The 26,745-nt window shown below is 40.5% G+C and overlaps 1 protein-coding gene and 1 long non-coding RNA gene across 2 annotated transcripts in view; one reads left to right on the top strand and one right to left on the bottom strand.

Moving 5' to 3' along the window:
* EXOC4 (exocyst complex component 4) overlaps positions 1 to 26,745 on the bottom strand; it is a 753,548-nt gene that overhangs the window by 582,424 nt on the left and 144,379 nt on the right. The gene's annotated exons all lie outside the window — the stretch shown is intronic.
* On the top strand, positions 20,943 to 25,319 carry LOC109269026 (uncharacterized). The gene is made up of 2 exons (XR_002080902.2): positions 20,943 to 21,082; positions 24,836 to 25,319. It is a non-coding gene; the product is annotated as an uncharacterized LOC109269026 (long non-coding RNA).

Below are 26,745 nucleotides of genomic sequence, written 5' to 3'. Positions count from 1 at the left end.
CAATTCTATCTACAATGTCATGGTGGGGGGGTGTTGGGGAGGTGTTCAGATACTCTAGGCTACCAAAGATGAGTAGAAATTGGGACTGAAAACATAAGGAAGTCATGACACAAAGGACTGGTGGGCTTTCCCAGCCCCAACATTAGTAACATGCCTGGGCTGGTGTAATGGAGGGCGCTGAGCAGTGTGGGCAGAAAACACTCCCCTGATAGGCACCTTTCCTCTTCCGCCCTTTACTGAGAATCACTTATTTTGACTCACAGTCAAAATATCTTAATCAGACACTTGAAACAATAGCAGTGTTATTCTACCACTAATAGTGGCTCAACTATTTTAAACACATTTGGGACAATATTCCAGGAGAAGCACTAAAATAGTAAGTGTATTGTTCTCTCTAAAAGAGAATAGCTACCTAGAGCAACATAATAGCTCCCCTTTTTTTGGCCTAGAAACTCGAGAAATAACTTCACATATTTCAAACTCATACTGAATTACTTGAATCATTAGGTTTCTTTAATGAACTCCTCTCTCATCTAGGTCCTATGACTACAACTGTATTATACATACTTAAAAATAATTACGATATGACCTCAACTATGCTTTCAAAAATATTAAAAGTAAATAAACCTAAGTCAAAGTTAAAATTATCCCCAGGATATAGAATTCTGTGTGATTTTTAAATTATATACTTTACATATATTCTCTGCTTTCTAAACATGTCTTTACTGAACATACAACTACATTTATAAACAGAGTAAAATGGCTTATTTAAATAAGTGCATAGAATTTTACATTCCCAATACGACGCTGATTTTATGATTTTTAATGAAGTAAAAATTTGGAGAAGGAAATTCACTGATATATAAACAACAGTTATTTCTAGGTGCGGGGAACATGGAAAACTTAACTTTCTTCCATTTCTGTATTTCTGAAATTTTCTATAATGAGCAGGCCTTATTCTTGTAATAGGAAATAATAATATAAGAAGAAAATGGGGAGGGGGACTTCCCTGGAAGACTCTGCAGGAAGAGCAGACTGAACCCATCGTCCTTTCCCATCTGTAAGATCTATGCACACTAGTTGGGGGAAAAGCAACAAGAAAACTCTGACTGCCTAAAACACTATATAATAGCAAGGAATCAACATTGATGTGTTCATGCCTCAATATGCTTTAGAAAATGATGTATCTTCTAGAACATAATCATAGAGAGCCAAATGCATCTGAATATAAAAAATGATGAAATGCTTACTTGACACGGCCAGACTCCCTTAAAAATGGGAACAGAAGCTGTCAAAGTAAACCCAAAACTCTTTTTCCCCTTTAGTTCTTGATTCGTGATTAAAAATCCAACAGTAAACCTGTCAAAATGTTCCTGGGACTGCAAAGAGCTAAATAAAATTTATGTAAATGTAACTGCAGCCTCAGGAGGACAGGTGGAAAGTGTGAGAAACATGCAACTTTAGAAAGTTAACATAGTAAACTGAGGCTGAGTTCTAGGCCGATTCTCACTGCCAGAACTTGAGTTTTTCCACTTTACAGTTTATCACTCCACATTCTCAAAATAGTCCCAAATCAAGAATATCATCACTGTTCATCTGGGAAAAAGGAGAAGTGGTCCTTATTCCTCTCAGTTTCTATGGGGTTCAGATATCTAATCCATGGCTTCCAAAATTATCTGCGAGGCTGGATCAGTTTTGATACTATTAAAAAAACACAAAAAGTAAAACTTAAAAAACACTAAGGTAAAAATCAAAGCTCCCAATTCATTTTTAGTATTCAGACTTATAAAAGTACTTTGTGCAATCACCTAGAGTTTCTAAATGCATAATCTCATTTCCAAGCTTCTTTTGTCAAGAATAGGTGACTGAGCAAAATGACCCTGGTCTAGAACCATGCCTTGAGTATCACTAGTCTGGGCAAGCTAGAAGCAGGTATGTTCTCACCAGGTAAAAGTGAGCAAACTAGAGAAAAAGCCACCTGCATTTTACAGATAAATCTGCATTAAAAGCTGGGAGCAACCATTCAAACTACCATCAAATCACCAGAGAGAACTTTCCAGCACAAAGACAAAAGCTTATCTCTCAATCCTAAAAACTGGACAATGTGCCCTTTTAAAAAAGTTTTGTTTTTTTTTTTAGTTTTTATTTACTATGAGAGCAGAAGAAAGAGCTCGAGAGGGGTAAGGGCAGAGAGAGACAGAAGAGAGAATCCCAAACTGGCTTTGCGCTGTAAGCACAGAGCCCGCTGAGGGGCTCGAACCCACAAACTGTGAGATTGTGACCTGAATGGAAATCAAGAGGTGGCTACTTAACCAACTGAGCCACCCAGGCGGCCCTAAATAAGAAATGGAAAGTTTTATTGCCAGTTTTTGGTTGTCATCTTATTGGGCTGGAGGGAAGAAAAGGTTGGCCGAGCTTCACTGGCCTCATGGCAGAGAGAATGCTGATGCCAGAGAACGAAAATGTAACGCCTTCACACTCACAACCGGAGAAGGAAAGCAGTCACGATAAGAGGAGGGGCTCTGCGTGAGATTCTACTGGCAAAGAAAAGAGACGACTTCCTTACCAGTGTCATTAGAAAGGAATTACCAGGGGAGTATAAAAAATGCGTTATCAGAGCACCTGGGTAGCTCAGTTGGTTAAGTATCTGACTCCCGGTTTCAGCTCAGGTCATGATCTCACGGTTTCAGGAGTTTGAGCCCCACATTGGCTCTGCGCTGACACTGTGGAGTCTGCTTGGTACATTCTCTCTCTCTCTCTCTCTCTTTGCCCCTCCCCTACTCAAGCTCTCTCTCAAAATAAATAAATTAAAAAAAATTAAAAATATATATGTTATCACCACCCACACCTCTAGAGCAGGGCCTGGGTATAAATAAGGTTGGCTTGGGGCACCTGGGTGGCTCAGTCAGTTAAGCATCTGACTTCAGCTCAGGTCATGATCTCATAGTTCATGAGTCAGAGCCCCACACTGGGCTCTGTGCTGACAGCTCAGAGCCTGGAGCCTGCTTTGGATTCTGTGTCTCCCTCTCTCTCTGCTCCTCCTTCACTCATGCTCTGTCTCTCAAAAATAAATAAATGTTTAAAAAAAAAAAACTTTAAAAATAAATAAATAAAATAAAATAGGTTGGTTTAACTCCCCAGGATAATTCTAATATACAGTCCAGGCTGAGAACCACTGAGGACTGACGTAACGAAAAAGAACCCCAGCACAGAAATTAAGCCTCAGTTTCTAAGACTTGCCCTAACAATGTTCAGTTGTGTTGCTCTGTACAAGTTGCTTGAGAGTCCAAAGCCTTACTCTACACAATTGCAAGGGAATGAGTACATATAACACTCTCGTACCTCATGGGGGATTCAGAACCTCAGATGTGTGTTAACCGTAGAGCACTCTACACGTGTTCCAGCAATCCTTTTCAAATACAATATTTACTAAGAGAGAGATTTCAGGGACTCTTAATAAATCTGAAGATCAGAAACCTATGACTGCATATGCACACTTGAGTAGATTCTATAATGAGTTTAGGAAAATTTCAATTTGTCAGAATGTAAGCTGAAAACTTTGAGAAATGCTGTCATTTAGAATCAAATATATGGTAGGAGGAACTTGGCAATCAGTACACATATGATTCAGAAACACACAAAAAAATACATGCACACAGGAAATCATATTCATGTCTCCAAAGATGTGTCTAATTTGTAAAAATCTATTCTATTTAAAATAAGATGTTTTAGGGGCACCTGGGTGGCTCAGTTGGTTGAGCACCCAACTCTTGATTTCAGCTCAGGTCACGATCTCAGGATCGTGGGATTGAGCCCCACGTTGGGCTCTGTGCTGAGCGTGGGCGCTGCTTAAGATTCTCTTTCTCCCTCTGCCCCTCCCTCACACACGTGCACTATAAATAAATAAATAAATAAATAAATAAATAAATAAAAATGTTTATGTGCAGTTCATCCCTAACCAGACAGACACGATTTTAAAAAGCCTCTAAAAAGTGTGAGTTTGAGATCTCATCTAGTCCTGTGACTTTAAAATACAATCTATCTGCTGAAACCTCTCAATCTATCAGCCCAGACCTCTCTTATGAGTACCCGGAAGCATAACCCACCTGCCAGCTCCATATCTCACGTCTCACAGACACTACAAACTTAAAATGGCCCAACAAAACCCCAATTCTCATCTCCCTTTCCCTGATCTTAATGTGGCTCTTTCTCATCATTCAGGACTAAAATGTCATCTCTTCAACCAGAGCTTGCTGACCATCCGAGCCTGAAGAAGACACCTCCAGAACAAACCACACCCTGAAGTGGTGTTCCTTTATCTTATCTTTCTCATAAGAATTCATCAGGAAGGAAATTAGTGCGTGTGTGTGCGCACGAGCGCATGTGTGTGCATGGATGGATGGATGAGTTTATTGTCTCCATCTCCAGGATTCTGTTGTTCATTGCTGTAGCCATGGTATGTAAAACAGTACCTGGTACAGAGTCAGTCCGCAATAAATATTACTCTCCAACTAACTATGTGTCCCAATAGAGGCATTTTGAAGAAGGGAAATTCAAGAAGATGACTAGAAAAGGAATAAACTACCCACAAATGGTCAGGCTCTTTTAAAGATTTCCTCCTTTTCATCCCTGATACTCCATGTACACGTATAAAGACATTCACTCTGATGCAGAAAAGTCCTCCAAGCTCTACGTGGTATTTTATGCTTTGATCCCTCCATTTCTGGTCTCCTGGGTCCATTATACTAACTCTCACCCAGAATCTCCCTTGCCCCTTTGAACTAAAAATTCCTTTGGCTACCAGCTTGACTCTATAATTTGGCTTTTCCTGAAGACAACACTCAGATCGAACCCTTGGCCAACCGCAGTCAGTGAGTGAACTTACACTCTACTCTGATGCAGACCTGGTTCTCAGCACACCTTCTTGACTAGGATACCAGTAGACTCAGGTCTCCTGGGAACAAAAGAACAGGAAGTGATCGTAACTCCCTGAACCACACACTCCCTGGGTCTGTCATTTGTCCTTGGCCCTGGCACAATGGTCAAAATAAAGGAAATACTCCATCACAAGCTTCCTTGATCTGGGCACCATCTTCTTGCCACAAACACTTCTTGTACAGTTTGAGCTTTCCGTGCACAGAGGATAACACCTCACTTAGCTACCACTTTGCACTTTGAGGAGCCACTTTCCAGCTGACCTTTCTGGGCATATAACTTTGAGAGATAAGGATGAAGCCCCAGGGCCCACGGTAGCAGGCTTGGTTCTGGCCCCTCAGTGCAGCCAGGAAGATGGGGGGATTCTTCCTGAGGGCCACTCATCCCACCCACTGAGACCCCTAAGGGGCAAGCCAACAGGCAGGAAACTGAATCTGTAGGGCAGCAGAGACAAACACTCACCCAGTGTATCTGCTGGATTCTGCACCCTTAACCAAAGGAAGGGTCACTGAAAAGTTTATGATGTTTGTGTTTCCACCACCAGAAGCAAGTGACAAGACTCAGGTGCAACTATTACGCACTTCACAGACCGAGTCCTGACGTATCCAAGCTTACCCAGCTGCTCTTTGGTCAAGAAAGTGGAGCTGAGCCCGCACTCGGTACACCACACGAGAGTTTACCAAGCGGCAGGTGTGCTAGTGTTCCACTTTCCCCTCGGGGTGGGCCTCTCCTGCTAGAATTTCCTGCAAACCCATCCTCCTGCATCCACCACTACTTGCATTTCCTACACCAGGTCCAGCCTGGACAAACACACACAACCTCTGGAAGATTGTCTGAGGACAAAAGCTGCGGCACCACCTCAACAAGGAAATGAATGGCCTTCCAACTAACCCAATGCCTCCATCCACATCAACTACGGCATCTCGCTCCACCACCTGCCTGGACCCCCCAGCCCCACAGACACGCACTTTCTACTACAGATACGTTACCATTACGCTCCTCTCTGATCAATGGTGTTTGCCCTTATCTTTACCCTGGTCATCCTTATCACCCTTCCTTCCAAGCTTTTGATTGGACCGCCATCATCTCAAACTCGAATGGGTTTAAAACCATTCATCTTCTCTTTATTACAAATAGTCCTGCCATTCTCCTAGTTACACAAAGCTTGGTCAGCTTTGATTTATTCCTTTCCCCAATAACCAGCCAATCTTCAAGTCCCTCAAATGTTTTCTCCTTGTGGTCAAAGTCAATGTACTCCCACCCCTCCATATGTCTGTTCATTCACTAACCCTTCCATCATAAACCCTTCCTTATCTATGAGGCTCTCTCCTTTAGCTTTATATACAGGCTCAAATCCCATCATGTTCAAGCTCTCCAGTGTCCCTCCCCCAGCCCCACTACACTGAGGACTCCCTCCTACTTCCATAGTGCTTCAGCTCTGCTCCAACACTTAGCACATCCTGTTATCACAATTTATATGACTGACTGCCTACTGGTGAGTGCTCTTGAAAAGCAGAGGTTCCAGCTTTTCCAACTTTAAATCTCCACAGTATAATCAATTTCAATAAATGTTTACTAAGTGAATAAATTCTCCCTATAAATCTTCTCTAATAACTACCCATTTCTATTCTCACTGTCCTTACAGAGGGGTCTTTTGAATCGGCCTTGAGTCTCGTCCCCTCCAGTTTATCATGAAAACCACATCCTTTCTAAGACAATAATTTCATCATATCAATTCCAGAGTTTAAAAAAAAAACACACATAGTGCACACACACACACAAAAAAAAAAAACACAACAGAAATCCTCCAATGGTTTCCCACTCCTGATGTCAGGAGTCGTGGGCAGGCTGATCATCACTAGTAACAGATCTGGGCAGAATTTTGAAGGTGGTTCGTAAGAACTCAGCCGGCAGAGCTGCTCTCTGCTCTGCTCTGCTCCGGGCTCTCATCTCAGGAATATCCATTAGTACTGTGTTTGCTCACATGCACACACGTGTCCAGACCTACACAAAGGCTCGGAGGTTTTGGTCAGAATTAGCCCCCCTGTACCATTCACAAGCCCGATCCCTTAGAGGACGGGTTAGAGCTTTACAGGGAATGATAAATGTCTCTTTAAGATGTTAGAAACTCTTGCTCCATAAAATATAAACTGAACGTCTTTAGCTGGGATTTCTAGGTGCTCTATGACTCAGCCTCAGCCTACCTGGACAGGGTTCTCACTCATACATGTCTCCCACGTACAGCCTCCCTCCCAACTCATGCAGTACAGTCCCCCCACTGACACACTCCTTGCCCTCTCCCACCTCTACCTGTGCGGGCACTGCTCCCCCAGACCTCACTTGCTTATTCCTCTGCCACACCGCTTCCATCTTGATGCATTTCCCAACAACTCCGTAATTTCTCCTTTCCTTCAACTCCCCTGGTACTTGGAGTCCATATCACTGGTTTGGCACTTACCACTATAGCTGTTGAAGTTACAACTTCTGAAATAGAAGATTTCAACCAAAATGTCCCAGTAGTACTAAAATACCTCGAGTCAAATCATGAACATTGATGCCCAAATGTAGCATAAGAAGTTAATTCTAAGGCTAAAAATGCCTGAAAGGGAGAGGGAATTGAATGGGCAGCCAGGGGTAGAGATAAAGGTAGGAAGAATAACAAAGTGAGAGCCTTCATAAAAGTACAGAGTTGATTCTGGTACTTTCCTCTGCATCCCTTAATATATCACTCAGAACAGTAAGACTCAGTAAAAAGCAGGAAGAGAAATGAGACAGCCCTTGTAGTTTTCAGAAACTACAATTTTTTTTTTAAGTTTAAAAGGTAGTTGATATTACCTATGCAAGACTCTGGCTTGGGAAGAGTTAAAGTGTGGGGGTGCGGGGGGTGGGGGGTGGGAGAGGGTTGCCAGCAAGTGATTATTCAATTGAACCACTAAACTTGTTTTTTAAAAATGCTTTTAAATGAACACATTTAATTAAAAGGAAAAAAATAAATAAAGAGGTTGTAACTCATGAGAAGCATTGTGCTAACTTGAGTTTGGTTTCTTTGAGCTGTCTGAACTGAGTGATAGATGTAAGAGTTACCCACTGAGTTATAGTCACCCTGATTACTTTATTGTTAGAAATCTCTACACACTCCACATTTCAACAGTGAGGCAGATCCAGGGGAAACACAGGAAGGGTCACCTGAGCGAGGAGACTGCTGGTCTCCTACTACATCTTTGCTTCTTTTGTGTTACAGACTTTGTGTCTCTTAATAAATCCTGATTCTTTCACCAGTGCCAGACCAGTGAGACATCTTTTTTGGTCCCAGGTGATCATATGCCAGTAGTTAGACGATAGCTTTCTGTAGCATCATTATTGTCATAAACACACACACACACACACACACACACACACACACACACACACACACACACAGAGGCAGTACTGCATTGATTACATGGTGCACATCATTTCGCATTTTAACATTTCTGAAATTGGCGGGGGGGTGTCTTATAAAGGATGATATATTAGAACTGGTACAATATGAACGCAGGGAGCGAGACTGAGATTCTCACAATGACCAACCAAAAGGAATATCGCTGATCCAATCCAATCCCCTTCTTTTATAAGTTAAACACACAAACACAAACACACACACACACACACACGGTCAGAAGCCAAAATCAATCCTGGAATCCAAACCTCCTGATACGGTTAATGTTCTGTGTTCTAGAATCTCACCAGAGATACTAGAGAACTGACTTGGTGTTACATGTAAACAATAGGAAATCAAAAAAGTTTTGGGATGAGGAAGACATGAAGAAAGCAATTCAGTATCCCATACACATAAAAGATCAGAGACAGAGTCACTTTTGCTCATTATGACAATTCTGAGTGCCCAACACAGTGCCTTGCAGATAGCAGGCATTTTACAAATTAATTTACAGATGAATGTTCTGAGATGAAAATCTGGCAGACATCTAAGCTCTTCACCCACCAAGTGTATTAGAATTTCTGGGCTTGGGACCCAACATCTTGACTTTTGACAAGCATTCCGTGGCGATTCTCCTGGCCATCAACGTTTGAGAACCCAAATGTATGAGACAATAACGACCTGCAGTGGAGGCAAAGGAAGGTAAGGAACTCCAGAGAAACAAAAATTTAAATCCAAAGCACACAGGGCATTAGAGAGAAAAGAGAACTGGGGCAATGGGGGGAAGAAACAAGGGAAGGTTAGTTATAAAGTAAGAGCCATTTGAATATAAATGTACAAACATTACAGAATCAGCTCAGAGGAGCCCTGGGATGAAGGATTAATTCCATTAGTGTGCAAGAGGCCAGGAGTACCATATGAGACATCATTAGGATAATTAAATAATTAACACACATAGGATTAAAATTCCTCTTGGGGGAAATTATAGCGAACAAGAAACACCTAACGTACTTTCACAAATGACTCTTCAAATACCTACAGACAAAGACAGATCTGAACTAAATATGGAGGAAAGTGAAAAGTATCTTGTTACAGTCAGCTAAAACTTATAAAAGATAATCAGAGGTAGCAAATTAATTCGTGCTCCTCCAAGAAGTCAGACAAGAGAAGACAAGCTTTTAAAATCATCAAGGGGAGGAGGGAAGACTAGGAAAAGTGCTGCTAAAAATGGGGTGGGGGACGGAATGAATGAAGTCTAAACCAGCTCAGAAACTGAACTAATTCCTGCTAATATGTCTTTGACAAGAGAAATGAAGAAGATGTATTTGTATAATTAGAGAGAATGAAGACTTTACAAAAATAGCGACTGACAAAAAGCAGATGGGGAACACTTGACAAAACTGAACTCATCCCAGTGAGCCGGCCTGGATGATGGGAAGCTGAGCCTCTTCAGGGAATTCACTCACATACTTGAGGAGTCATTTACAATCATTATGGAAAGATCACAGAAAAATGGGGAAACAGAAGATTTGAAGGGAAAAGGCTTAGATAGTGAAATATCCTATCAGTCTTAAAATGGTTACAAAGAAAGATTACGGAAGACGTTCATGGTAAAACCAGTGACATTTTCTCCCATGCAGACTGGGAGCTCCATGAGGCCAGAGACATGCATTTTTCTTCACTTTGTGACACCTGCACCAAGTTTGGAGCAATCAGCAAGTGAGCATCCGGTAGCTGAGTGTATATAAAGGCAATGAGCTAGAAAGTGAACGGTACCGAACTTTTCCATTTCTTCTAAGCAGAAAATTGCACCACAGAGGGAGTGATAGCCCATTTTTTCTCTTGTGTATGAAATAATGTAATAAGAAAAGGTAAAATACTTGAGCATCTGGTAGCCAATTAAATCATAAACCATAATCAGAATAAAACCATAAATACTCTAGAAACATAAATATAGTAAATGTGAGAAACTATAAAATAAAAGCAAAAGAAGTCCAATATATACCATAAACTGAGCAAATATTCTTAGTACTGTCTTTATAAAGCAATCTTCTTAAGAATTTGGAGAACATACCAAGCTTAAAGAGGAGCCAAAAGTAAGCAGAAATCCTAAAATCAACCGTTACTATGATCCTTATAATTCAATGAATCATGGAAGTGAGTCCCATATACACACATTCCAGCCCAACCCCCATGCAATGCCAAACACCCAACTACTTTTTTGATTAATTTATCCTCAATTTATAAACAAGGCAGACAGGCAAATTTATTTAAGGCAGAGGCTTTCAGGAGGTTGACACTAGCTAATGGGAAAAGATCTCAAACAGTTATAAACAGAAGCAAAAAGACAAAATGCTACATTCCCCACAAACTACATTAAAAGGGGGGGAGACTCCATCTTTGGGTATATCTTTATGTATAGTGCATTCCATGTGTATATGCTAATAACTACACACTGATTAAGCCAAACTGAAAGCCACTGAACTCAGAGGAAAGGTATGTGACAATTACGAAGGCTGTTTATGTCACAAGTCAGTCCTAGTTGTCTGATCAGGTCCTCTATGGCCTTAGTAAAGGATTAAGCTACCAGACTATCCCTTAAGATATGAGTGATACTAGGCTTTCGACCACATCGAGATGAAGAGGAACAGAAGAGTATTGGCCCCGATGACTGAGAAAAGGGGTCTCATCACTGATAAGTCTTCATGCCAAATGAAGAACAAAGGAGAAAACAAACCCAAAGGTAATTTTGTGTGAATAACAACAGCTCTGGCCTACAGAGGACAGAGTCAAATTCAAGACCTCATTCAGAGGGCCAAGCTCAGGGTGGCTGGATGGGCAAGCACAGAGATACCAAGCTGAGAGAGTAAGAGGAAGTACAAGGAAGGCCAGACCACTCTAGGTTTGACCCGTGGAATACCCAGTTTGTCTGGATGCCAAAAAAAAAAAAAAAAAAAAAAAATCTTTCAAAAACAATCAAGCTGATATAAGTGTACCGATCTCTTGAAATAATTGGCAAGAATAAATTCTATCTCCTTAGAACAGGGCATAACACAACACATGCAAAAAAAGTGCTGATCAAAAAAAAAATTCAAACACCCTATACCACCTCTAGGAATAAAAGACTGACAGGAACAAACTAAGAGATTGTTTCTGTACCTTCACTATTGTGAATAATGCTGCAACCAAAGTGTCCCTCAACAAATGAATGGATAATGAAGATGTAGGGTGTGTAGGTGTATATATACACATACATACACCTACACACACAGTGGAATATTATTCAACCAGGAGAAAAAAAATTTAGGAGCAAATTAGAAAAAAAAAAAGCTAACCAACTTAGGACTTGACCCCAAGGCAAGGAAAAAAACCCAAGTGCTTCAGTGTCGAAAGAAGCAAGTTTATTTAGTCACTTACTCAGTGAACACAATCTAGGTAGGAGAAGAAGCAAAGGCAGAAACTTACCTAATTCAGATACTTTCGGAAATTAACAAATTACTAAATAATGGAGCATTTTTTCCCCAAAACTCGGTGTCCATGGCACGTCTGAAACCAGAGTAACAGAAGTACAGGTGCAGCTGACTAGGAGAGAACGTTCCACAACACACGTGTTTTAAGTGTCATTTGATTGTTATTGTTAGCACAACTGACACCTAATTTATCTGGTAACCTGAACCACTCAGAACTTAAAGAACAGGAAAGAAAAGGAGACCTCTCCAGAGCCAAAATGTACTCATGTTACAAAATCCACAGCGAAGAGCTCGAGCACTTGATGCCAGGGAGAGTTCTCCTGATTAGGTATTCTGCACGCAATTCTAGGGACCTTGGTTCCTGCCTTCGGAGCTCATACCAGAGTAGTTGGGCAGCTTGGAGAAGCCAAGAGGAGCTTGTCTGAGACAGACATGATAAACTTCTACATAGGATAACCTACCACCACACGGCAAGGAGAAAAAGACAGATGGCCTGAAAAACAGACAAGAGAGACAGAAAGAAATGGAAGGCTGGGGCGGGTTCAAAATGCGGGCAACACGGTATGAGCCTCTGGAGGGGATGAGGGGACCTCTGACACACCACCATACATTCAATAAACGGTAGCAGTGCAGAGTTGAGAGGAAGCATCAGTGAACCAGGGTCAACATGACGGCCCTTCAAATCATCAGGATAAGTCTCAATGTGGCCGGGATTTTTGTGGCACAAAGATCTGAAAGAGTTCAGAGCACATGTGCCATTTTGGCATATTTTCAGTTAAAGGCACTTGAAAAACAGCAAGTACAAGAAAAACACTCTGACTTTCCTTCTTTTTCTTAAGAGCAGGAGATGAAATTCCTCTATGAAAGATATCCTCTCTAGACCGGAGGGAAAGTGACATTCTTATCATCAAGGACAAGAATTTGGGAGGGAAAGAACTGTACAAACAGGTCTTGCTAAAATAATTCTCATCTCCTTTAGCCTCCTCACATAGCTCAGTCACTTCCATGGTTGCCTCTCTTTGTTCAACCTAAGAGAACAAAGCAAGTAGGGTTCACTATGTCTTTGAGTCTTTCTTGATGAGGGGCCCGTGTCACGTAAAAGTGACATTAAATACAGTTGTATGCCTTTCTCCTCTTAAACATCGTTGTCGATGTTCAAACCCAGCCAGGGACCTGAAGCGGGGGAAGGAAAACTTTTCCACCCCTTCATACCTAATTCGAGAACTATATTTTATAAACTTTTCCACTTAAAAACGTTAGAATACAACCTTTGGTACTTAAAGAAATGAGATTTTGCTTTCTAAAATATAAAAATAGAGCTATATTGAAATCTAATCCCTAGACAGTGCAAAAGAAACTGAACATTATCAATCTTCTTTTTGGAGAAAATGTGATACAACAGTTAGGAGGTTACTTACAATAAAGCAATCAGTCCCCATCAGAACTGTGGTTGCCATTGAAGAAAAAAAGCAGCAAGGATAAAGCTTTAATTACAAAAACAAAGAGCCATATGGATTTGGCTATTATGACAGCACAATCCTGAGGTCTGTGAAATACAACTCATTTCAGTCCTGGCACACAAGCCTTAAAAAATGGTTAGACAAGCTCAAAGTATCAGTGTATCAATGGCGCGCTGGGTTTCTGATTTTTTTCTGCACTGAATTAAAAGTTAATAAATGTCGCAGGCAGTTCCTCTGCATTCCTTAATCAGCAACCCCCAAACTCTAGGAAATAAAAGCAGCCCCTACCATCACTTTACAGTCTGGAGGGAGAGCAAAATGACATGGTGGGGGAGCTTTGAAGTTTGTTAATAATAGAAAGAGAAATATACCATGAATGCCAGAGGGGGGAGCTCAGAGCAAAGGGAATGATCAGGTTTACAAGGGCCAGAGAGAAATTCTGAAAACCTTCTGAGGTTTCACACAATATCCTTTTTTCTCTTTTTTCAGGGCTCTCTTTTGAAAGATGGGTTCCAATACCCTTTGAAATAAACAATCTCCCTCCCCCCATTTTTTTCCTAGGTAGAGGGAAAATAAATAAAAGTCCTGCCAAGGGAAACCAGTTTAAACAATGGGCAGATGTCTGAAACCTCTGCTTTAGGGAAGTCTCCTGCACACAGCTTCCCCTCTCTAATCAGTTTTGTTTGCAAATGAACCTGCACAGAAGGATTGGCATCTAATGATGCTGGAGGCACAGTGAAGGAATTAGCCCAAGATAATCATTATTTTAAAGAGGTGTTTGGCCTCCTCCACATTCCTTTATATGTTTACTTCTACAGACAAAATGGAATTTTAATAGGCTCTTTCCATAATTAAAGAGACTATCTTTGTGTATTCACTGCCCTTTCAGCACAAAGAAAATGCAATGACTTTACCAAAGAAAGGAGCCACTGGCCATTATCCTCTCCCAGAAACAACTTCCAAGTACAGATAGGCTTGCAGAGATAGCGAGGGTCAACCAAGCGCCCTTCCTCTTCCAGATCGAAATTGTTAGCATTCATTTTTAAGTGGGCTTTCAATCCTGAACGATTTTGTCAGTGACCAGAGACACAAAATTGGCTTTAAAATAGGTACAACCAATAAAGTTTTTGATTCTATAGGGAAAGTTAAGGCTCCCAAATCAGGACATACAGAAAATCTTTATAAGGAACCTGCATCTCTTTGTATCTGTTAGCTACTGCCACAAGAAAACTGAGTAACAAATTCAACAATGTACAACAATAAGCATTTCCTTCTCCATCAATATATATGCTGGCTATCTGGGATTTGGCAAAAGACCAAATCCAAAAGCACATTTCAAGCCTTTGCTAGTGGCATTATCTGCTAATTCCACTGGTCACAGTAGGTGACATGTCTGAGCCCATGATCAATGGAAGGAGGAAGTATACTTCTCTCATAGAGAAAGGCAGGGGGCGGGGGAGGGAGGCTGGGTAGTTTTAGGGAATAACAATTTGCTGAACAATAACCCAATCTCCTGCATCCTCAGATGCAGGCTGCTACAGTTTTTTGTTGTTGTTTATGCACACCTGGCATCCTGCTATTAATGGAATACAAAGGTCTACTCGCTACATCATCTTGGTGAAAGAGACCTCGATTTATAAGCTTGTCATTTAGAGGATCATTAGAAAATAAGAATGGGGGTGGGGGAACCTTTGGAATTGAATTATAATGTATTTCTGAGTACAAATGGACACAATTAGGAATTTTATTGTTAGCACCTCGGTAATCTGTTAACTAATAAACTGTCTACCTTACATCAGCATCAACAATCTTTTATACAATATGAGCTTTACAAAGAAATAGCCTTCTAGGCAGCAAAATTACAAAGAACCGAGATGGTAGAAAAGATCATGCCAAGATGTAAGCGATAGGAGTAGCACTGGCAGAAACTAGAAAAGATTAACAAATCTTACAGTAAATAACATTATAAAATAATTTTAAAAGGCTCTGGTTATCTACACACATTTAAGAGTTAAATGTATGGCAACTACGTAACCAGTTAAATTCTAGTGGGAACACATTGTGGGATGGAGACAGACTGGTGTGTGTGTGTGTGTGTGTGTGTGCGCGCGCGCACGCACGCGCGCATGTGTTGAATGTATGTATGTATGCATGCACGGACATATAACAAACCTTGATGAAGACAGGACAAAGAACCCCAGGTTCAGACTCCACTAACAACTACTGAATGCCTACTGTGTGTCCCATATGGTATCTCACAAAATACAAAAGCTACATTGTGAGGAATTACTAGTATCTGTGGTTTATACATACTTAAAGTTCTGTGATTTAAATAAGATTATTCAACAAGTTAGTCATAGAGCCAGAATTTGAAGATAAATCTTCTAAACAAAAGTGTGTTTTTCCCCTCGACCACCCCATGCCACTCCCTAAAAATGCCTTTATTTTTTTACCTGAACCAAAAAGCAGATTCTTTTTATATTTTCCCAACCTCCATGCCAACACTACATGAATGGAATAAATCAGAAACACAATTATTACCTTAACAGCCTTATAATCCTCCCCAGGAGATGTCCCACAGCTATTGACAAACATAAGCAGAGTTCAGGAAATCTGTTAAACCTCCTACTCTAACATCAAGTATCAATCAGCTGGTGACAAGTTACAAAAAGAAGAATCTCAATACTTCCAAGTAACGTCTTCATATTCTGCTTCCTGGAATGAGTTTTAACTGAAGTAATTGAACTGTTTCCCATAAAGCCTTATAAAATAAAGACTTGGTCAAAAGGAAGTGAAATATATATTCTTTGTGTTCAAAGGCTCTAGATTTCTACCACCTACAGTCTATAGCTTTCGCACAGTGATTCTCAACTTCATTAAGGGTCCAGTCTATAAACCTATCCTTCATGGTGCACAACTCCACTTAACATGCAAATGTGGCTCCAAGAACACTGTCTCAGATACGGGGTAATCTACGCTTACTTACGCTATGCTACATTTAATTTATACATATATTACTCTGGAAGAGCAGAGTAGGGAGGAAAGACGGATAAAATGGATTCCTCTATCCACAAGGGTGATTAGGAAAGAAAAGAATACTAGTAAATAGATAGCAAGCCTCCATTAACTTGCCTCACTTTTAGATAATTAGTTGTGAATTTTTTAAAGCAAGTGACTCACAAGGGAGGGTACAAATTTATTGTCTTCCACAATCTAATAATCTTGGCAGCTATGAAAGTTATCTATTTATTGATGGGCAACTGTAATTTATCTTCCCTAGGTAAAATGCAGTTATTTAAATGTTTTTCTCCTTTTATGAATGCTGGCCTCAGCAGTAAACATGTAAATGACTTCACAAGAACAAAAACACTCATTAAATGTCAATAAAGCCCCAAAGTAAAGCTATAAACTGTCAGAAAATGCTATACAAGGTCAGCAATGGACCACCACGCTTGGAAAGAGAACTGAATTCAAAAGGATTGTGATGCTAAGAGCTGGGCAAGGAAATCAGGACCAGGATTCCTGCTACTGCTCTGCCATGAAGTTTCTGTGTGACCATTAGAAAGTCACCCGATTTCTTTGGGCATAATTTCTCTCATTAAAATACAGAGGAGTTGGATTATACTCATTTATTCAAAAACAGTTACTGAGCAGCTACGATTTTATAGCACTGATCTAGGTGGAGTGGATACAGCAGTGAACAAAAGAGACACGGACCTTCCATTCCAGTGGGAAGACGGAGCCATTAAAAACCCTCCAGCTCTAAAGTTCTATGACCACTCAAAGCTTCAGGTAGTAACTCATTCCAGTACACATGATGTTCCAAAACGCAGGAAACAAATGGTAAGCTTTTTAACTGTACTCCACTTACATTTCAAATAATATGCCCAGTATGGTGGGAATACAAAATGGTGCAGCCAATTTGGCAAACAGCTTCGCAGTTCCTCAAAAAGTCAAACAGAGTTACCATATGACCTTCAAAATTCCATTCCTAGGTCTATTCAAACTGTAAATATATCTTCGCACAAAAACTTGTACGTGAATGTTCACAGCAGCATTATTCATAACAGCCAAAAGTAGAAACGATCCAGATATCCACCAGCTTATGAATGGATAAATCAAATGTCCACACAATGGAATATTAGATAATAAAAGGGAACGGCATACTGATACATGTTAGAAAATGGATGAACCTTAAGAACAATATGCTAAGTACAAGATGCTAGTCGCAAAAGACTGTCTACTGCATACTCCATTTATATGAAATGTTCAAAATACATAAAGCCACAGAGAGAAAGTAGACTGATGGCTGCCAAAACGCTGAGGAGGAGGAAGAATGGGAGTGAGCTGATCGGGGTGACTTCCTGCCAATGACCAGGTTCCTTTCTGGGGTGATGACCATGTTCTGAAACTAGATAATGATGAAGAAGACGCAACCTTGTGAACATACCAAAAACTATTGAACTGTGTGCTTCAAAATGATTAATTTTATGGTATGTGGATTATATCTCAATTTTTAAATCTTGAAAAATAAAACAATTATGGAAAAATATTGGCCCCAATATGTAATAGCATCACTTCCCTTTAGCAAATCTTAGAAAATGGTACATTGGAATACAAAGTAGAGGATTTGCTAGTGAAATATTTACAATACTCAGATTAAGATTTCAAAGTAAATTTTACACTTGGTTCATTATTTTAGGTCCAAGGCAAACACTGTTAAAGTCAATTAAAAGATATGAAAAGCCATGTTTCTATCAATTCTTTCTCTAATATTCTATTACAAGATTTCATTGTTCTAGTATGCTTGCACCTACTAAATCAATATACTCCCTATTTCTCCTTCCTCATTGTTCTTCTAACCCATGTTATTAATTACCTCAATCCCTATTCTCAAATCATATCTCTCTTGGTTAATACTTTCCCTGCCTCTCCAGGCTTTCTAAGGCATCAATATTTCTACCATCCCCCTTTAATTGGCTTTTGACTCACAACAAATTAGTATTCTTAGATACATACATCTGCATAACGTTCATAAGGCATCTTTTGATTAGTGCAAAAGAACAAGAGATAAAACACAAAAATGAAAAAGTGATGATACTCACTGCAAGCAATTTTACCAAAACTAACTTTAAGTCCTGATATAACCCAAATCAGAACTAAACATATACAGTAAGCACCAATAAATGCGGGTGGAATAAGCAAAGAGGAGTAACAGGAAAATACATTGATGTAGAAATTGGCTGAAGAAACCTCAAAGTCGGTAAATAAGTCTTCGAGCCACAATTATTGAATCAGTTTCCTAATTTATAAATTCTACAGCAGCAAATTCTGAACATTAAGTTTATGCATACTTAGTCAAACGTAAAACAGCTCCAGGGATTTTTACAAGAATTATAGGAATGCCTGCATTATATAATAAAATATTTGCATAGAGTGATGGCCACGTGTTCTGAGATTGCATCTTCCTGATCACTCTCTAGCATGGGCTCCAGTTCCTGGCACATGCTTGTGGCTGCTGGAATGACAAATGGCATTGAGGTGTCAATGAAGAACAAAGTCAAGGGGAAAGAAATGTTAGTAATCCTCTGAGAAGCCCAAGAAGGAAAGAACTCCCTACAGCTCCATTTGGTTGGGCCTGACCAGAAACTAACCTGGGGTTGAGAAATTCACATTCTACTACACAAGACTGCAGACAGGGTAGCTACTCCTCACATCAGACCAAGTGAATAAAATTGGAAATTTTTAAATCAGGACATTCTCTGTGCTGAGGTTTAATAATCCGTAGACATACAGATCACTGTCAAGTGTGATCCAGCAATTCTGAGAGCTGAATTTTAAGCTTCCATTAGGCTGCAGCACTTTTAGCATGATCCTATCAGTCATAAGTTGAGAAGTTAAATACCCTATTTCTCAAACTCTTGAAAGCATCACAGACTGAAAGCAAATAATTTGCAAACACAAGGTAGTTATGTCTCTCATCCTTTTCTATAATAAAAAAATTGATTCTATCCTCAAAATCTACCAATTGATTTTTCTCCTCCCTTTAATCAGGATTATTAATATTATCAGCAGAATTTCTCTATGTGGGAACCTCAATCTGAAAGGAGGAACAGCAGCACAGGGGATCCCCAAGGGGTGTGTGTGTGTGTGTGTGTGTGTGTGTGTGTGTGTGTGTGTGTACTGCCCTCACTCCTCACTCTCACTGTCCAGAAACACAGTAAGAAAATTTTTGGCCACCCCAGCCTTCTGAATTTTAATCTGCACCATGGTAATGCATGGAAAGGATAGGAAAGAGAGTCCCCAAAGGCAAGATGTTAATTTACAGAGTTCAGTGGTTCAGCCTTCCTAGGCCACCCCCATGCTTTCCAGCACCCCAATGCACATGTAACCACTAGATGGCAAAATCAGGTTGGAGAGGAACAGGTACAAACTAATCCAAGATACAAAATGCTCTGTTTTCCTTTCAGACTTGATGTTAAAATTCCTCCTCTACCAAAAACTAAAGCAAAAGTCTACTTCCATTCTCCTTCCTGTTCTGTGAACATATGATAAATCACAGTGTTTGGCATGCCGTAAGATAACAGTTTCTAAATTATATCAAAATGCCAGGGTTGTTGATGAAAATGCACAGAGGTGAGTGAAATGCCTGAGATTTAGCATATAGAGAGCAAACAAAACAGTAACCTTGGGGAGGTATGTATCACCCTATCGAGGGACACATTCAGTGGATAAGCTCAGCCTGGAAAGTTGGACAGAAAACCAATCCCTCCTTGCCCCAACCAAAATGCTGCCTAGCTTATGAGGCATCTGATAGGCAATACAAGTTAATGACCCACAAGAACTGATCATCTTGAAAGAATAAAAGAACTCACCCAATCACCTCTCAAGTACCTAAGGAGCATACACCTCCAGGAGCGTGAAGAGTGACAGCAGAACGCACAGGTTTCTTGACAGTGTGTGAAGTCCTATGTAGACTTCAGAGCCATCTTTTCAAAATGAACCCAATCACTCATTAGCACAAAAGGCAGAGATCCACACCATGGGTCGCGCTGTCAATATAAACTGTTCAATTCCCTGTGCTGCCTTAAGAGAGGAAACGTCTGAAGTTCACCAAGAAGCTGACATCAAAAGATGTTCATGAAAACGATCAACAAAAGGTCAATCTGGACTGCACCACACGAGTGATAATATTCAATGATCAGAACTTCTGTTAGGGAAGCATGTTGATGATGACATTCGTTTAAGGCAAAAAGGCCCCACGTACAAGTAACAATTCTTTCTTCACCATGTTTACATAAATACTGTCTTTAGAACTGCCCTTGGCAAGGCAATGATAGCAAGACAAAGCAACAGTTTTCACAATTTCAAGAAAGTATTTCTGAAACAAAGGCAAAGGAACCAAGTATTTACCATTTTCCACAGGACAATTAGCAGAAAATTGAGTCATGTAAATAAACTTGCCATAAACATCCAACAGATACTATTATTATCCCACATTTCGTGAGCAACAGTTATTTGCATGTAATTAATTTGCTTATTTCTGGCGCCTCAGACAATATAATATGTTTATCAGCTTGATTTCTAAACAATAAGTGTTTAACTCTTCCTTTTATATTTATAAGAAAATATTTATCTTGCTCTTTCCTTGACAGATTCTGAGCCATCTGCAGATATAATACACAGAGCTGTTTCTGTGGTGACAGCAGACATAACCCCAACTGGGGCATGATGTCATCAACTTTAGGGTGAACAGAGAATTGGTCAAGGCTGAATTCAGTAACACCTCTACTATCCAGGTAAGCACGTTGATCAGTGATACAATCTGTGCCGAAAGCATCATTGCCAGAGACAGAGAAAACATCTCAGGGGTAGGATGGAGGCAATCAGCACCAAACCCGACTTCTAAATTCTGTGCTCCCTTCAAAGGGCAACTCCCTGCCACCTTCCCCCACATCCCCGGCAGCTTTTGTGGCTGTGGCTGACTGACTGTCTCAGGACCTCACCCTACAGACCTGTAACTGTGATCCATGGGGCACATCCCCTCCCCCAGAGAGCACTCTCTCCTGAGCTCTGGCCCTGAGAAAAGAGTCTGCTTGCTGGCACCACTGACTTAGTTTGTGGCTGGGAGAATGGCCATAACCTTGTCTATGCACTGGCCAACCTAGTCGGGGCTTTGTCCACAGAAGACTGTGGTACTCATTTGCCAAGTCATGGGTTAAAGATTATTAAAGCCCCACATACTGATCTCTCTCTCTTATTCTTCTTTCCTTGCTTTAGTTCCTCTCTGATGGAATATAAGAAATTAGACTTAACTGATATTTTTATGGATTTACCAACCATATTTGTAGTGCTATATCTCACAGCAAGTATACAATATTCTAAGAGACTAAAAATGTTGTGTGTAAGTATTTCTAGCATCTCTTTGTATGAGTAATACTTGTAGAGTACAGGGTTATGTGAATAAATAACAAATATGCACTCATTCAATCAACAATTAGTGAGGGCTTACCATGTCCAAGAACAGTGCCAGGTACAGGACACATATTGACAATGAGATAATTACATGGTTCTCATTTTTTATGAGCTTGAAAGGGAAGAGGGAAGAACCTGACAAATGTGTAACATGCACACACAGACCCACAATTCCCAAATGAGCAAAGTGATATGACATCAGATAAAGAGCACTATGAGGGAACTACACGTGCCTTAAAGAAGGCAAGAAAAAAAGGCGGGATAGAATATCTTAAGCCAGGATTAATGTTACCTGTGGTTTCACTCCTTTGTTTTATAAAGTCTCCAGAACAATTCTAGAATTAATCTCTAGAAGGAGTCTCACCTCAAAGAAAATCACTGAGCTCATCCTTGGGTTACTCCATTAATTCTATTACTTACCCTAATGATATTTTCAAAATTAAGACTCATCACAGTAGTTCCTTTCTTCTCTAAAAAATATAAGCCTTTCCCACAATTTCTTTAGTAAGATAAAGCTTCACATCCTTCTCTAAAATTCTAACTACAGATTTTTTTTTCTATTATTGAAAGGAATGAGATTCCTAGATTTTTTAATTGCTTCACAAATCCCCAAGGGATTTTCCACCGATGCCCATTTCAATCGGCTCTAAGTTGAATGTCATTCCGAACTGGGTCATTTTGAAAAGCTGCCACGAGCCAGTAAAACATATAACCTATATAACCTCCACGTTAGGAAAGTGTGGTTCTAAAATCAGTCCTATGCAGTTTGACCACAATTTCACTGGCTTCCGTCTAATTTCAGCACCCGTTATGTAACGCAAGCTATAGAGAACACAGAAATCTCCGAGTAGGTCCTCTTTTTTATTACGCAATGCAAGCTATATAAATACCCTTTCGTTACATAACACGAGCTATAGGGAACACAGAACTCTTGTACGGACTATCCTTTTTAGAATACAATGCAAGCTGTGTAAGCACCCTTTTTGTACGCAGTGCTAGCTTATAGGAAACACAGAACTCTAAGAGCAAGCTTAAACACAGAAACGTTCAAATCATCCTCAGGTAAGGGGGACCTAAGTCATCTCAGGAGAGCAAATAACTTCATTGAGCAAGTTTAAAAAAAAAAAATAAATTTCAGACCAGAACTTCTGTTTGGTCTTGTTTCCAGTTTTAGCTTCATCACTGCAATTTCCTCCACTTACTTTAATCAAGAAAGGCGTACGTGGCCATCCTGTGGGGCCTGCTTGCAGTGCTCAGAGGAACAGACAAAAATGATAGATCCAGAAGCATCAGTCAGGACCCTAGCACCAAGTCAGGGACAAAACGGTTTAGTGGGGGGGGGGGGGGGGGGAAACAACAAGAAAAAGAAAGAAAGAAAGAAAGAAAGAAAGAAAGAAAGAAAGAAAGAAAGAAAGAAAGAAAGAAAGAAAGAAAGAGAAAGAAAGAAGGAAGGAAGGAAGGAAGGAAGGAAGGAAGGAAAGAAAGAAAGAAAGAAAGAAAGAAAGAAAGAAAGAAAGAAAGGTTTAAATGGCTTTAAGTAATGCTATCAAGCAGAAGATCAAGATTGCCTCACAGGAGCTGCACATAGGACTTATTTCTTCTGCCCAATATTATACGTGGTCAATTAGATGTCCATCTGCCTCAAGAAATTAAAAATTGCTTGAGGGCAAGGATCATATTTCTTGATCTCACATTTCTAAAACGCCCTGGAAAAAAAAAAAAAGACTCAATAAAGAATATAATTGGCCTTTACAAACAAATTATGTAGGGAAGTAAAAGAGGTGAGTAGTTAGGGGATAAAAAAGAAATTGTAAGTACCATTCTCATTGGCCTTCACATCAGCTCTCTAGTTGAAAGTAACAGAAAACTCGAAATAGCTTAAATAAAAAAGGGAATTTATATATGAATTTAGAGGGCTATTATGCAACTCAAAGGCAAAAGTGTAGCCAGAACGAAGAAAAGCAGGCGGGAAATGGGAAGCAGACAAGATCCCTCTCTCTCCATTATTCTGCAGATCTAATTTCCCTCTAGGCTCTGCGACAAGCTTTCTCTACTGCTCCATGTAACAGAAGGCAGTTGCACTAAAGCCTCCTTGGTTTCTAATCTCCTCACATTAGATAAGCCAGGCCAGAACTGTCATCTTTTGGTCCCAAATTCAAATTGCAAAAAGGAAAATCTGTGTGGCCCTGTTTGGTTCAGGCATCCATCCCCGGTCAGACAGGCACGACCAAGGCACAATCATGACTTTTAGGGGCCTGTTTCTATGGGAAGAGGGTAGCACTGGGAATCAGGCATGTACAACCGAACAAGTCCACTGCCACGTTACATAAGGCTTTACAGCTTGCCAACAACGGTCATATTCTTTAATTCATTCAATTCACACCGTAACCCTCCAAGAAGGAATGCTAGAACTCACAAGAAAACAGAGGCGGAGGATAGTTCAAGGACTTCCCCAGGGTTTCTCAACTATTAGGGCAGAGGAAAAAAACCCATATCCGATACTTCCCACCAACAAAATGAACAGTGAAGGTGAAAAGAGCAACGTTTTTTCAAAAAGCCAAAGTTAGGAACTTACAAACTCTGAAAGAAACGTCGGGCAACATCACACAAGGGAAAAACACTGTACTTAATTGGAGGTGGGGGGGGGGGTGTTGTTAGTAGGGGCGATAGGAGATACAACTAATTCCCTGGTGTGCAGAAGTCTTTACACAGATTATTTTCACGTCATAAAACGGTTTACCTAAGCCAAGCCCAAAGAATCTTCTTCTCCCTCCATGAAACTCTTTTGGCATCTACCACCTTTTAACACTGCTTCTTAGCATGCAACCACCTAGGGACTGTAGTTAAAATGCAGATAATGATTAAGTAGGCGCCACAGACAGACTTTAAGACGGCCATCATGATCCCCACTTGCTGGTGTCCGCACTTCTGTGTGATTCCCTCCCCGTGGGCCTGGAGAGGGACTTGTGACTTGCAGGATACAGCAAAGATGACAGGATGTCATATCATGTTATGTAAGACGTTGTCTTGCTAGTAAACTCTTTCTCTCTCTCTCTCCCCACTACCCTCACCACTAGTCAGTCTCCACAGTTAGCTGGCTTTGAAGAAGCAAGCTCCCAGGAATCAAGGAGCAGCAAGGAAATGAATTCAGACACCAATGGAGGAAGCCTGGAAGCAAATTCTCTCCCAGTCGAACCTAGGAGGCTCACCTAGACTGCAGCCTGGTGACAGACCCTGATGAAGAGGAACCAGCTAAGCTGCCCAGACTCCTGACCCACAGAAGCCGTGAAGTCATAAACGTGTGCACCGTTTTATGTCCGTAAGTTTTTGGTAATATACAAGGCAACCGCAAAAACTGATAGAGCAGGTCTAGCTGGGGGACTGAGAGAAACCCACTTGGAACAGCACTACTAGGCATGTGACACCACCGTTTGCTGCCTGCCTGTTTGGGCTCAGCTTTCAAGTTGCTCTGGTCCCCATCAGACTACAATCTCCTTATAACACAAAGCATTATACTCCATGGCTCCCAGGACAGTCCTCAATAAATACCTGAGTGTTGGCTGTCTTCGTGTCATTGTTACCTTCCTCGTCTCACTTCCACCAGATTTCGGTTTATCCCTTTAATTCAGCTTCACATCAAAACATCACACACAGGTGGTAAATGTCTTTCCTGTTGGTTCTCAAAAATTACTTCTTCATTCTTTCAAGGATGAGTGCTAACTTGGAGGGTTGGAGAATTTCAAACTTGCATCTGTAAAGAAGCCCTTACTCTGTTCGCTGCCCTGAGCTTCCTTTCCTTCTCTTCCTTGATGTTTTTCCTGGTCCTACTGACCATACGTCAGCTCATCTGCCCCTGTACCATTCCGTTATTCCATAATCACCAACAGTCTCACGAGATGATTCATCTGATGTCCCTCAGATTGAAACCACCTTGTTATTTTCTTGAAATCACTTTTCTGCTCTACCCTCTTCAATTCCACCCAGATACCTGCTACTTGAAATAACACTGATATTCAGAGGAGTCCGCTGTATAACTCCCTCGGATTCACTCATACCAGGAAGATCACACTGAACCATTTAATCACTTCTAAATACGGCCAAGGATGACCTTTTCCTAACGTTGAAAATATCAGTTGTCCTTACAATATTTCCCCATAAATGTCCGTTTCTTTTCATTTTTAATTTAAATTCTAAAAGCTTATCATGTCTGAGGGCTTTATCTAATCCTATGCCCCACATAAGAGTTGCTATAAAACAGCTGGCCAATCAATTACAACGGTCTCAGCCCAGAGTAATTCACCGAAACTACTGTCCTCAATTCATCTTATACCTGACAATATTCATGATAATCTGAAAAGTAGTTACAGGTAATGGTATACATAATGATTCCAAACATGCCTTAAAAATACACAGAATCCAGGGAGTGATAGCTACAGCAGGACCTCAGGAGATGGGTCAGGTATATGCAGGAAAGTTTTTACCAGAGACTTTGTCATGGTCCCTTGAAGATTGTGGCCCTTTCCCTCACCCCAAGAGAATCCATGTACTGACCCATTTTTTTTCCTCACCGGTACATCCCCACCTATGTACATGTCAGACATCCTTCGATGTAATTTCGAACACATGGCTTTCCGTGGATGCTGTGACTTTCATTCCACAGTGTCTTAGCAGTGCAATATGAAAGCTAAACCGACTGATTATTCAATCTTCTCTAGGAACCAACACACAACCTTAGCAAGCCAAAGGGCTAACTGGCCAACCTTAGGATCCAAGCTATTTTTCCATTCCTTTCACATGCAGATGAAGCAAGCGATCCTATAGTAATCAATGTGAAATTTCTGGGCACTGAGGTACCATATCAAACAAACAAACAAACAAACAAACAAACAAAAAAAGTGTTGAGTTTGAGACCCTACAAGATCATAGCCTACAGCTTATATATGCTAAGCACTGAGCCCGGAAAGAAACCAATACATGAATTCTATAC

The sequence above is a fragment of the Panthera pardus genome, unplaced genomic scaffold, assembly GCF_024362965.1.
Source record: "Panthera pardus isolate Hobbes unplaced genomic scaffold, ASM2436296v1 HiC_scaffold_8, whole genome shotgun sequence".
Classification (NCBI taxonomy): domain Eukaryota; kingdom Metazoa; phylum Chordata; class Mammalia; order Carnivora; family Felidae; genus Panthera; species Panthera pardus.
Note: the sequence above shows the minus strand (reverse complement) of the source record. Positions and strands in the feature narration are given on the sequence as shown.